General features: G+C 33.1%; 1 protein-coding gene across 1 annotated transcript in view; it reads right to left on the bottom strand.

Annotated features, from left to right (window-relative positions):
* Positions 1–14870, bottom strand: part of LOC124530319 (pollen-specific leucine-rich repeat extensin-like protein 1) — a 61357-nt gene extending 46487 nt beyond the window's left edge. Inside the window, exon 1 of the mRNA XM_047104439.1 lies at positions 14585–14870. The gene's annotated coding sequence lies outside the window, so the exon portion shown is untranslated. The remainder of the gene's footprint in view (positions 1–14584) is intronic.
* Positions 14871–15315: the final 445 nt, after the last annotated feature.

The raw sequence follows: 15315 nt of genomic DNA, 5'->3' as shown, positions 1-15315 counted from the left end.
CCCACTTCTGCTCACATAAGAATCTTAACTTGACAAAAAATAAATCCGCCTGTATAAAGTTCCTGTTGCAATTTTTGAAAGTTAGTTGTTGTTTAGTCGCCAATGATAATATATCTGACAATTATTCAAATGATATAAAACAAAACGGTCACGACATAGAGGTTTTGATTATTGTATTTTACGAACATATAGTGATTTATCTCAATATTTTGTATGATAAGGTTATTATGATAAATATTTTAAAAAATCGTTTTTTGAATGAGTAGTATTTTTGCAGATGCAAAGGTCTTATGTTCGAATGACCACGCTTATAAAAGTTCGTAGATGTTTTGTCCAGTAATTTCATTACAACATCATGGAGTCACGGAATGTCATCGAATTACTCCACTGCCTTAGATATCACGTAAAGCCTCTTTGCGCTTATCATAATTTCGACCACATAATATAGAGCTAGTGCTAGGTAGCTAGTCCTTAAGAATAAACTTGAACTTCTAACAGAAGAAAATCATGAAATATCGGGAAGTAATATGTGATATCAATCATACATGCATCTTAATAACTTATAAATGAAATTGGTTTCATGTAACATAACACAATCGGAATACGAAGTAAGTTATTAGAAAACAATAACGCTGTATTTGCTTGCGCACAAATTTATGTGCGCAAATAAAAACCTACATTGTGTGTTCTGTGCCAAAATTTGACAAAAGTCCAATTATCACAGAGTTTTTAGCTAGAAAAAATACTAAATTCAAAACTAGTGCCAACATTATATAACTTTTTTCTATATAAAAAGTAACATTCTCATGAATTATATTAATTACATGATATGATGATTAGGCCTTTCATTAACTTTTATAGTTTATTCATCTTAGTGCGTTCGTAAAAAAAGAGAAAACAGATTTGAAATTAAGCTAATCACACAATTGTGACGACATATAAAGTATTATTTTAATAATAGACAAGAAATAATAGACAATGTCTGGCCCACCACAAATTTCACCAAACACCAGTTTCAGTCACGACTGCTCTGCTACCGGAATTTTAGGGTTCAGTATAAATTAATCTTGTATATTAATATAATATTTATTGATTTACTTCTAAAGTACCGTATTCAAATTAAATACATTTTACTATATTACTGGCAAACCGCCCGGCTTCAGGTCAGGTTAAGTCAGCGTTTGCGATCTAAAGCAAATAATGTGTTTATTCTAAAATTATCAGTGAATCTTTACTATATTGTCCATGTATTGTATATAAAAAACCTTCCTTTTGAATCAAATTATACATTTAAAAAAACCGCAGCAAAATCCATTGCGTCATTTCAATGTTCTAAGTATACATAAGGAGAGACAGCGGTAAGCGACTTTGTTTTATACTATGTAAAGATATAAGCATTTATACATGGTAACAACTTCTCTTCTTCAAAATGAATATGTAGAATTATTATATAATAACAAAACTTCTCATTCATCACATAACACGATCGTGAACTACTACTACTAAAACAGAACTGTTCGTTTAATTAAAAAAGTAAATCATAAGTTTCAAGAGGTCATGGATTTTCGACAATCGTAATTGCATCTGAGGTCTGACATTGACATTCTGTTATAACTGCTACTAGTCTCTAATCTAGCATTATATGATTACACAAAGAAAATAAATACGTTAACAAATCATATATATACTAATATTATAAATACGAATGTAGTTCTGTCTGTCTGTTTGTAATGTTTAAACAAACCACTGAAACAAATTGAGTGAAATTTGATATGGAAGAAAACTTGAACCGAATGGAAGGATAGGCTACATATTTGTACATAAGGAATAGTTAATATTTCTTACAGCGTCATTGTCTATGGGCGATGGTGACCACTTACCATCAGGTGGTCCATATGCTCGTCCGCCAACCTATACCATAAAAAAAACATAACAAAATAAAATCATTTACTTTACTCAAGTAGGCTTTTACAATTTTTGAATCGTCATCACAACACACCACCTGAGAATCTAACCTTATAAGCTAAGTGAAATGCAAGAACATTTTCATCAACAAACATATAATATATTTCATTTCTTCAAATACATACAACTTATACTTGCATTGCATGCGATGTTTTCAATTTTCCTGTTCAGTTATACTATTTAAAGTAATTCTATATAAATAATTCAATACGGAACTCTAAGAATTTGATTAACAATGAGTCGATTTTTAACTTTTTCTAGCACCTGGCGGAAGACCAACGTCACGGCACGATATAGCTATTAAGCCCAGTAGTCTGTAAAATCGAGTTTTATTTTTATACAGCACGAATTCGCATTTATTTATATGTTTAAGGCGTTAAAACGTCACTCACTGTATCGAAAAAATATATCTTATTCGTAATTAGAGGAAACGTTAACTTATAAAACGATTTCCTAATTTACCCAAAATTAAGGGTCCAATGAAGACGAACAATTCCTGAAGCAAACAGGCATAATGTATTTTTTTACCACTGGTTTTTTATTACTTTGGATCACTGGTGTTGGAGATTATTCTCTACATACAAAAATATAAAAACTAATTTTACTTCTTTATTAAATCATATTATTATATATTACACAATTGAGTATAATCAAATCTGAACTGTATTTCAATTTCAAGTTATTCGATTAAATGAAAAAAAATATTTGGAATAAAAGTAGTTTGCATTTTCACGATAATTTATTAATTGATAACAACTATTTGTTTTGCAAGATGAACTTTCTAACTGCGATTGATTTTACAATATGTTACCTTATTTTATAAATATGTATCATGCAATATATACATCTACATCCTTTATTATATATTAATGAAGAATCTATCTCCAAAATTCACATTTAAAGTATAAGAAGTGTAAGTACATTCTAAATCGAAATATAAACCATTAAATAATAAACAAGGTATTATTGGGTAATCTATTATTTTTCATATAGAAGAATATTTAATAGAAGTTAATAAAATAGTTCTACATTCTAAGTTTATAGGCTTTAAATAATTATTATCGATTTAAAATAAAAATAAAATACATATATTACATTATAAAATTAAGTACATCAAAATATATCACTGGTTTCAGGGCACAATTAAATTAACATATTAATATTACAAATGTTGATATATTCATTTTGACATTTGAAGATTTAATAACGTTTAATGTCGCTACAATCTTCAATAAAGAACCTACCTAGTAACAAGGTTTATTCAATAACATATAACCAAAGGCGATAGTAATTTCAAAACTTCTAAAGGTCGTTCCAAAGTAACCGATAATCGTTTTTGCATGTACGAAATACGAGTTAATAAAGTTTGGTTAAAGAATAACACCGTGTAAGTTTAGTTAGGAACAATAGCATTGTGGTAGATCGTGAATATGCCGCGTTACTGTGAGGAATGCGGCATTTTGAAAGTACTACGTGCAAGGTCAAAGGTGCACTGAGCTGATTGACAGTTATGACAAGATATCCGTTCTAATGCATCCACTTCATCACTCCGTATTTCGCTGGCAGCTGTCTGCGTATAATAACCTTATTATAACCGTGCTTCTGCTACAAATACAAATCGTTACAAATTTATAAATATAGGTATCATGTTTTCTGGTAAAAAGATACCGTTGCTTGTTCTTAAAAATACTTTTGAAACCTGATTTTCATTTACTAGACATCAATTATTTGATACTTGAAATGACATTGAATGTTAACAAGACAGTATAGTATATCTAATGCGGCATTTGAAGAAGATGTAACATGTCGTCGGCTTTTTATAACTGTACCGCTTGATGTAGAAAGTTTAAATCAAACAAGTCAGCAATGTGAATCGTGACCAGCGAAGATGTCGATAACTTATCACATGGACGCAGGCACAATCGCCCGCCTTCGCAATAGCCCTGTCACATGCGACAATCAACGTATTGTGATGCGGACTATTCAATGCGATCGGAAGAAATCGCAAATGTTCGTGAACTGTTATGATTGGCGAAGCGTCGAGATTGTTTGCGGGATAAAGACGTCAATTTTAAAGATGTTCGGTAAAATAACAAGTCAATAATAGATTTGATACGCGTGTTTGCAAACGTCGATAAAGTGCAATTATGTTCTGAACTTGTGAGTCATGATCTTATTTTGATGTCACAAACTTTACCATTTAAATCTGAATTATCTATCAAGTAGGTTACCTTATAATGAAGTAAACATGGTCTTAAAATAGAGTTTAAGACTCTTTCATTTTCCTTGATTAAAATAGGTTTTGGTAATAGTTAGGTCTTTTGTAACATGAGTTCGTTTAAGTAGTATCGCGGCATTGCATGCGACGGCGTGGAACAGTTTTCATCATGATCAATTTATTCGTTATTGTTACGTGATCCGAGTCGGTATGACGCTTTTGTTTTTAATATTATTCTTTACGAACTATCTCTAATTATTGCACTAAAATATGCAACAAATATAAATAATAAAATGGTCGTGAATGTAATTTTGCCTGAACACTGTCTACGGATATATCGGATTTACTGAAAAGTTAAAAACTTAATTTGTTGTGGATTGGGCTATTATGCGTCAGATAAAATTGGACTGCAGTTGTTGTTAAAATGTTTCCTTAAAAGGATTAATTGCGAAATATCTGCAAATACAAAATGCTTAACAAAAAAAAATACATTTCTTTGAAAATAATGTCGACTTTTGAGATTTGTCTAAATTTGAAAACCCAAAGTTCGGTTAGAACTGAACGATAACATTCAACAGAAATATTAATTATTATGTAAATTGCTCTGACAAAATATGATTGAATGATTTTTGTTATTCAATATTTGAACATTTCTCAAATAGTTTGTGGGCGTTACGGGTTTTATTACCAAATATTATTTAATATTTGCAAGAGAAGTAAAAAGCGTATACAGTTTTATGGAAAGCTTTATGTAGAGTGAATTATTATTTTTGAATGCACTTTAATTATATAATTGGTTGGGTTATTGGTTTAAAAACAGATTGGATGACTTTAAGTAATGTATTCACTGTATATTGTTGGGACCACTTAAACTCCAATGTTTTGTATGTCATTAAATAAAATATTTACTAAGGCTGTGCCAGCGACACCTAAAAAGTTATCAGTGTAGGCTAAGTTACTCCTCATAACATCATCTTTTTACCAGTGAAAATCCCGTCAAAATCAGTCCACCCGTTAGGTGGTAAAAAGTCGAGATGGCCCAGTGGTAAGAACGCGCGCATCTTAACCTATGATTGCGGGTTCAAACCCAGGCAAGCACCGCTGATTCATGTGCTTAATTTGTCTTTATAACTCATCTCGTGCTCAGCGGTGAAGAAAAACATTGTGAGGAAACCTGCATGTGAGAAATTTCATAGAAATTCTGCCACATGTGTATTCCACCAAACCGCATTGGAACAGCGTGGTGGAATATATTCCAAAACTTCTCCTCAAAGCGAGAGGAGGCCTTTAGCCCAGCAGTGGGAATTTACAGGCTGTTTTTGTTGTTAGGTGGCACAAAAGACAGACAATATAATATCATAAACAGACACTTCAATTTTATTATATGTATAGATGTCAATATCTCTGTGTACACACTGGTGTGTACAGCCATGAATAGAAATATACAGTTACATGAAGTACCAGCGGGCTTACAATCGATTATAAAATTCTTGTTCAAGCAACATTCATATCACATAAACGAATTCTTCCATAAACATGTTAAGTGTAGGGCTGTAGGTATATTTATTTACTAGTGGTCATATTTGTTTCTTGCCATTGACATTGTCATAAGAGCATTACTGGATATGAATCTTGCAGTATGACTTGGTCAACGATCTTATTACTTTGTATTATTGTTTTATAACCACATTATTTGTACACAAATGATTGGTCGTCAACCACAGGAATAAGCGTTGCGGTTTCGTATTCGGATAACAGGTCAGTCAGCTGTTTGTGTGACATTAAACGGAAAAAAATTGAAAGTCGATAAGAAATAATATATAAATTATAGGAACAACAAGTCACTTCAAAGAAGACCTTGGACAACTTTCTGTTTCATATAAAATAATATATATTTACAACAGTGTTATTAACGGTATTTTGTAATTTGTAATTAATTTTAAAATCAGTTCTGGGATCACACTGGAATAAACCCAGAGACGGGTCGACGACCCGTGTGTCTGATGTCGTGAGAGACGGCACAATTATTTATCACTTGTTATTAATAGTCACTAACAATACATGATAACACGTACAGGTGGTTTTTATATAGCTCATTATCTGCTTAATTCTTACTTGATTTATATTATGACTTATTTATGTTAAAATTTATACTTACAACTGCGTGCGCGCAATGTAAGTATACGGATATACATTTAATATATTGGCAATATTTTCGTGATATTTTATCGTTTTGAACGTAAAATCATAAAATTATGTTGCCGTCGTTCTATTTTATTTAGCTTACAAGTAACTGTAATAAGATCTTACATAATGGTAAGTATGTTTTATGACATCGTAATGATACAAATTCGGTTACCTAAATATTTTTATTGTCTTGATTTTATTTAATATAACATGCACGATATATTTCCGACGGATAAAATACAATGTAAGTTTACTATATATTATAAAACAATTGATAGCTCTGGCATATATATTCATATGTATAATCGTGCTACAAATTAATTATATTTATTTATTTTTACACGGTAAATATTTTTAATTAATTTTATGGTTTTGATATTAATACTTTTTTTTATTTAAATAATTATTTCATTATATTTAAATGATGTTAATAGGTTTTTTGATGCAGCTAAAATATAAATAGGTCGTACATTGGATCAGTGATCCGCGGTCACGTAACATGCGATGTTGCTTCATAGCTTGCGTCAATTCGCACGCGACGACACTGCGCGAGCGCATCGCGAGTTCCATTGGCAATTCAACGACCTTTATGACTTTTGTGCGAAAAAATCTTATTAAATTGAAATGAATATGCAGATATATTTGATATGTCGGCGCGGAGCCACGAATTTAAGAAAAACACGTGTCCAGAAATGATTATTTTAATAATTTAAAACTGTTTCATTGTTAAATGAATAATTTTTAGTGAATTTTGAAATGTTAAATTACTCTGAAATATTTTAATGTTTGTAAACATTTGTTATGTTGAGTGAATAAGTCTACCCACCTATTTTTGTTATAAAAGATCAAGCACCCGCCGGTATCGACAGACTTGGTCGAGCCGTCGGAGCGATCGGACCGTCTCATATTGGAATAAATCAAAGAGGATAATTTCCTGAGTTTTATTTCATACCACCGAAGATGGTTAAAGATCGAAACTCTGACACTCGTGACGTCAGCTGTGCTGACGTCATGTATTTTTAAAAACGCGCTCGGACATGCCTGCTCCGTTATCAGAAGCGGGATTGGAACAAGCTCCGATCTCTGCTACGTCCTCATCCGCTTCGGTTCCACCTGTCATATAAGGATCGCTACAAGACAGAACCATATTGCGAAGGGATAAGAAGATCTCTAAGCACTGTACACTTACTGCCTGGTGTAATGGGGCCCATCTATGTGGGAGGACCGCAAACCACGGATCCAGTAAATCATTCATCAGCTCCAAAGCCGATTAATGCGGGAGTACCCACTTCGTCAACACTTGAGGCGGCTACTTCTTACAATTAAGAACAATACGCTTCAAGGGCATCCTCATTTGCCATGCTGTTCATATGTGTGGAACATCTTAATTGAAAACTCAACAAGTGATCCACATGGAGATCACGGAGATCATGGATAACACGGGGAAATGAGACACACTAAGATAAACAACACGTCAGGAACCAGCCGAGCAAATGGCCAAGTGGAAAGAATTATTACTACCCTCAAAAACGAGTTAATAAAAATGAAGAACTGCGAGACCGAACAGTGCATCTAGTATATGGAGTTGCACAACCCACTTTTTACACAAAGAAAACATTGCATACCACCTGAACCTCTTAAACCTGATCGACATTAATAAAGAGTCCACGTAACCACCATTACTTGATGTGATTAATTAATTGTGTCTTTCGAGATTTGCAGGTTTCATAAGAATAACGACAGTGGAGAAGGTGGTCGGCAGAGGGCGCTCGTGATCAGCTTCGTCGTGCACCGCAGCCGGGCGACCAAGAAATGTGACTGGTGCAGAGCGCGCACCGTCCCGCAGAATGGCCGTGACAGTGGGAGTTGTCGTCCATATCACGAGCTGGTCAGTCAGTGCGAGTGGTCAGCATCGACGAGAACTAATCATCGCATAAAACTGTGAGGCAAAATTTACTTATCTTACCTCTTAAAATCTAAAGAAATAAAAAAGAGCAATAACAAAAAAAAAAAAAAAAAAAATTTGAATATTAATTACCATTGAGATTCCTCATGCAACCATAACTAGACACGTACACTCCGGTTTGAGAGTGATACCTAACTAACTGAGCTAACCACGTGTTACCCTCGTACTACCCACGGATCCTTGATGTATCCAAAAGTGAACCATGAGATACCGTTGGGAGGCGTTGTGGAGCCGTGGTAGCCATTTATATACCGTAATCTGGAGAGTGATACCTCTGAGCTAACCACGTGTTACCCTCGAGCTACCCGCGGATCCTTGATGTATCCACAGAGAACCATGAGATACCGTAGGGAGACCTTGTGGACCATGGTATAGACATGTATACACCACAGATCTACGAGAACCTTTAACAGTTATTATGACACAGTTATGAGCATAGTATGCGTAAAATCTTCCCATATTTATTACAATAAAGGTGCATGAGAGATTTCTTTGTGTACTGTTTTACAAAACAATTATCAAAGGTCAACATGATGTGTTGCTTACAGATACCTGCTTCAAAAATATTTTTGATTCGCAGATTTCCAATCGCACAACTTAGGCAGGTGCAGAGCGCGCACCGCCTGTCAGAATGGCCGTGTCGGCGCGGAGCCACGAATTTAAGAAAAACACGTGTCCAGAAATGATTATTTTAATAATTTAAAACTGTTTCATTGTTAAATGAATAATTTTTAGTGAATTTTGAAATGTTAAATTACTCTGAAATATTTTAATGTTTGTAAACATTTGTTATGTTGAGTGAATAAGTCTACCCACCTATTTTTGTTATAAAAGATCAAGCACCCGCCGGTATCGACAGACTTGGTCGAGCCGTCGGAGCGATCGGACCGTCTCATATTGGAATAAATCAAAGAGGATAATTTCCTGAGTTTTATTTCATACCACCGAAGATGGTTAAAGATCGAAACTCTGACACTCGTGACGTCAGCTGTGCTGACGTCATGTATTTTTAAAAACGCGCTCGGACATGCCTGCTCCGTTAGATATTTTTATCATTTTAAATTGACACGTCACAATAGCTTTCTTATTTATATTTCGAACGCTTACATTTTTCAAAGATATTTATGTGCCAGTTATGTAAATTTTAATTTAAAAATAATACGTAACAATTTGAAATTAGAAGAATGTACTTACTTAAATCATAAATAAATCTTTATTTATAATAATTATAATAGTTATTAAGGTATGTTGTTCTAATTGCTGTTTTTGTTAAAGGTTTTATTTTTTATACAGAAAGGTTCAAATGTAACAAAATAGCGGTATTTGTAACACACATTGTGCATACTATAGAGACATCACCGGGACGGATTTGGATTACATAAAGCATGTTTTTGGTTACAATTTTGGCGAGCCGTAGCAAAGTGCGCTGTTGTTCAGAATAAATAGTAACTTTCAGATGTAACACTACGATAATAGACATACCGTTCCGGGAAATTATGATTATGTAATGTATTGTTTAAATAATCAATACATTCATTAAGAATGAAAGAGCCATTTCTGTAGTTTTAATATCTTATGCAAAAAAATATCACAGTATACATATTATTATTATTATTATATTTAAAACGTGACTAAGATTTAAATCGATAAAATCTATGTTATGTCATCCGTCTGTCCATATTTTGGGCTTCTCAGATGCTAGTCATGCACCTACACTCAACCCTCTTTCTTGTAACATTTATTCCTAGGCATTACGCAAACATTTTTTTTTAAATTACAATACTCAAATACATTTAGCTTAAGTAACAGTTATAAACCATACGTTTAAAATTAAAATCAAAATATAGTTTATTCAAGTTGGCTAGAAGCACTTTTGAATCGTCATTTAACAACTATTTTAAGTGAAGCTACCACCGGTTCGGAAAGTATATTCTACCAAGAAGAACTGGCAAGAAACTCAGTAGTTGTTTTTCAACATTTAAAAATACTGTCTTGTTATTAGTAGTATTACAATTATATATGTATGTAATTTATTCTGCCTGGAAGTCGACAAGTATACACAAACAAGGAAAAAATATGTAATTCCAATATCAAATTCCGAACCGAATAACACTATTTATATTTTTTATGATGGTAATGGTAGCTCGCCGCAATACTTTGATGCCTCGTCTATTATCCGTTATGATGCGGGTTATTACAAATGTGAAGGTCGGTATGTGTCAAACCTGTCGGACAGAGCGTCTGTCAGAGGCCGGTCGAATGTTAAACACCTGTCGAAACACCTCATTATCCAATTGGCTGGGAAACACATATTGCACTAGTCAACGAAGAATTGAAAGGAGTAGCATGTAAGAAGCTTAGCGCTAAGTACACAATCAAAGCTGTTATACATTATTTTTAAAAGAAAACTCGATCACATATGTATATAGAGATTTGAATAAGATGGTACAATGGTTCCTATTTATTTTACGGAGCTTGCTATATTGGAACGGTAATAGGAAAAAATGCTTATAATTTCAGAGTGTTTGGTTTAAAATAAAAACAAAATATTCTTTATTTGAATAGGCCCACAGAAGCACTTTTAACACGTTTATATTACTAGGTATATTTTCTCTTTTTTCTAATGTGCTGTTGTTTATACTTGTAACTTAACTGACTCACTCGCTTCGATCTTGCACTAAGTTTTCATCTAGGGTGAGCGTAAGCAACCGCCTTGAAAAATATGATTATGCAAATATTTTACAAGTGATGCGTCATACGGTAAAAATGATAAGGATTTTTATGTAATAGATTTACCTTTTTGGCATTGGGCTGTCTTTCTTGGACTAAAATTTGTTTCCTTGAATAAGAATACATACATAATAAATGATTTCAGTGAATTAAAACCGTACTATACATACATATATAAAGTAAATTTATAATAGTTTGACCGTTTTTCAAAGAAACGATAATATAACGTAAGAAAATTACGTATGTATAATAGTATTAAATTTTCAATCAACGATACAACAACAGTTGCCAAAGACGCAAATGAAAATATGGTACTTGCCAAATGTAAATACATTTTTATATAAACATTCAATAATATTTTATTATGTAACAGATAAAAATTGCTATGATTTTTTTCATGATTATGATATGACCCTATTTTTTTTATAAGATCTCCATATTTATTATACGATCTACATAATTAATTTAAAACTAATAATTGAGATTTCAAATCATTAAAGATATTTCATACATTAAGATTGTGGTTGCATAGTTTTGTATAACGAGAATGAGGAAGGAATTTGGAAAGACTTCGGCTGTAATACCGTTTAGCCCTTACCCCTCGTTGGTCTGATTTTGTTTATAAATAATAATGTATTTCGCTTTAATATAAATTATGACAATAATAAATTACCCGGATACTTCAATTTCAAGGTCATATCTAGAAAAATCAATGGTTTGTATCATTCTACGTACACTGTAATAAATACTGGTCTCAGAGGATAATGTTTCTTTCAAAAAATATAGTCATTAAGAAGACATTCTTTGTTCAATATAATATTCGTGTAGAAGTAATCGATCCTCAGATATATAATACTAAAACGATCTGATAGGTCATGGAAAACTGTCATAGAACCGAAATAACCGTAACGCCTCCTTGCAGACTTTTTAAACGTAAATCCGAAGACGTGGAGGAAGATAACGCATGTTGTAACAAATCAGAACACGGGTAGCAGCGGGAAGCAAATCGGCGGAGACTGGTCGCGACTAGCAAGTCAAAGAGAGTGTTGTGTGTGTGTGTGTGTGAGTGTAGTGTTGATGCCTGTGCTGTTATACAAAGTGTTCTCTTCGCAGTGCTGGCTGGTGTCAAATCAAGAACTGAACTCGGAATGGAATTTGATTTTTTATAATACCTCGAAGTAATATATTTAAATGGGAGTGGTCTCGGAGGGTAGCGGAATCGCCGCGGATCACTGATCCAATAAACGACCTCTCTAAGAAGTGGCTCTTCACGAAAGCATATTGATCAAAAAATTACAATTTATTTATTTGGAATTGACCTTGAAAATGAAATTTGAATTCAAATTGTATAAAAAAATCAAACAATAAAAGTTATAGTTTATCCGAACTTTATTAGTTGTTAGATTTGATGTGAGAATGTATTCGAGTTCATATATTTTGATTTACGACTTCCGTTGACGGTTTTTTAATACAAGATAAATTATCTATTGCGATTAGATCTCAAATGGCTGTCTAATTTCTGACATGGCGCTAGATTTAATTAAGATGAGGACAATACATTTTTATCTAAAGACATTTGAAGGTCACAATTTTTCTGAAATCAAATCTTAAGGAGCTCAGGCTTTGCGTACACGACAGGCTCGTTCGAAAGTGTTCGCTGGAGCGAGTCGCAAGCACGTTAATAGTTGCGCCACTTCTAAAGGTCGAATGCGAATCGATTAATAAAATTGATGTATAAATCCAAAAAAAAATCGTTTAAATCGATTAAACTAATTCGAGTGTACTTTTAAAGTCTTTCGTAATTCTTATAAGATCTGTGACAAATTAAAAAGAGTGGTACAATATTCGATTCGTTTTATATAAATTTGTTCTGTTGCTCATATATGACAATAATTGTGATCATTAATCTGATTATTATGTTTCCTTGCGATTTCAGAATATGTATTCAGCAGTGTATATTCGAATACAGATGATCCTAAATGCAAACTAAGAGGAATGTTGTATTGGGTGTATAATCAGACAACTCGCGTCGTGACCGGACTCACAAACTCAAAACTTCACTTGGATATTCACACTTAAACACAAATAGATTGTTTGAATTGGTTTAAATAGTAAATATTCATAACGAAATTCTGAGAATGAGTCCGTTCATTTCAAAGATTATACTTTAGATTGTATATAATATTATATATGTACAATAAAACTATACAATTGGAATAGGTCTGTGATGATAAATCTATTTCAAGTGTTCGTGAGTGTCCTATAAGTTATTATAAATAACTTGGTTGATTGTTTTCAAAAATATATTTTTTGATTGTCTTCTGTGATAGGAGTAATTTTTATGAAGCAAATGCCATCCAATAGTCCATAATGAAATGTATTCTTTACTTGTTTTAAGATATTTTAGTATTTTTTAGTATTCGTATATCTATTGTTTTATTTATTTGTAATGTGATGATTAAAAGTGAAAATAGTATTAGGAAATAGATTATAAAGAGAAAAGCGAAACAAGTTTCCTTATCGTCACGATATCTTTGCATGTATTAATACCGGGAAGACGACTGTAATTACGACAATACGTTCATTAGTTTGTTTTTAGACCAATTTAATAAGTATATTATTCACATTTCCATCCTTAATTAAGTAAATTTAGTACGATATTGATATTCATGAGAGCTTTGTGTATTTCTGCATTCTAAAGTGGTATAAGTAATATAGTGGGCGTTTGTCCTCTGCATTGCAAATCAGATAAGGGGAAAGCAAATTGACACGTATGGGTAAATCGTGAGCGAAATAGTCGCCAGGTGTTTAATAAGGATTTACTTTCAATCTTCTGTCATTGAAGTCCAACCTTACATGCCCACTGCATATGTTGCTACTTTCAAGATTTTATTGTAAACACAATAGAGATATATTTGTCATTAGACATTTAAATATTACAAATACAGTATTGGAAATAATAATAACAAACGTGCACCTACTCGATTGAATTTTTAATTTTTGTTTTTCATTGTTTATAAGACACCAACAGTTTGATTTTATTGGGTATTACGTACGTACGTCTTACCGAGTAGAGTCTGGACATTCTGAATTGAAGTTTAAAAGATGCGCTTAAGTACCATCCTCGCTGAATAACAACAACGGGATGGGTTTCGTAGGGCGTGTGTCTTTAGCTCACGACTGCATAACAAGTATCAGGTTTATGCATTGTGTGACAGTTGTGATATACTGGTTTATGTCCGAGACAAGGCAACACGTGTCTATAATAAATGGAACCAGTTTTAATGATTCGATTGCAAGTTGGTCATAATCACTCGCTTACCGACTAGCCTGCTGACCACTCACTGGCGGGAAATAGACATCCACTTTCGACATTACATTCGTAACGCGTTTAACACAAATATAAACGAGTGATAATAAATTAATTGCAACCAGCTCCACTTCAAACTATTGCATTAAATATGTAGTCGGCGTAAAAATTAAATTTATCAAACTATTAATAAAATAAAATAACTTACGTTTTACTGAGTGTAACATCCAAAATTGGCGGTAACTATGTTTAATTTATCAGTAACGTTATATGGTATTTAATAAACCACCCAAATGGAATTTATTCACTGTGAAGTTTGAACCAATCCATAGGGAAAGAGTTGAAGGTCACGTAAAGAAAAACAAATTATGAAAATGACACTGGCGAGGTTTACGTCGGCCGAAAGTAAACGATCGTGAAACACGTATTACCGCGCGGTAGGAGTAAGCAAAACTGACATACGCAGCGCGCAGGCGCTGCCAAGGTATTGTTAAAAGTTACTTTTACTTACGAGACTTGCTGCTCTAGGCGGTTCGCTTGAGACCTCGTTTGCGGCGCCCGCGCACGCGCAACGGCTCTACCTTTACGATCGCGAAAGAGAAAAACAGAGGTCTCTCTTTTCGCTGCATTACCGATAAAAATGTAGACGATTATGCATTGATGAACATTTTTAATAGCTATTACTACGTAAAGCGTCGGTCACGGTTCATTGAAATTTTAGGCGAATATAACTTTACATGTAAGAAGAGCGAGTATGTTACGCCGCGCCGGTATGTATTCGTAACATCCTTTTATTGTTATACTAGCGTCCTGCTCCGACTTTGCACATTGTACGGTTAGCAAGAAAATAATAAGTAGGCATATTTATTTTATAACGCTTATTTATTTATTTATTGGAATATATAATTATGTCAAAAATAAGAAAAAATATTATAATGG

This window comes from Vanessa cardui, chromosome 6 (assembly GCF_905220365.1).
Source record: "Vanessa cardui chromosome 6, ilVanCard2.1, whole genome shotgun sequence".
NCBI lineage: Eukaryota > Metazoa > Arthropoda > Insecta > Lepidoptera > Nymphalidae > Vanessa > Vanessa cardui.
Note: the sequence above shows the minus strand (reverse complement) of the source record. Positions and strands in the feature narration are given on the sequence as shown.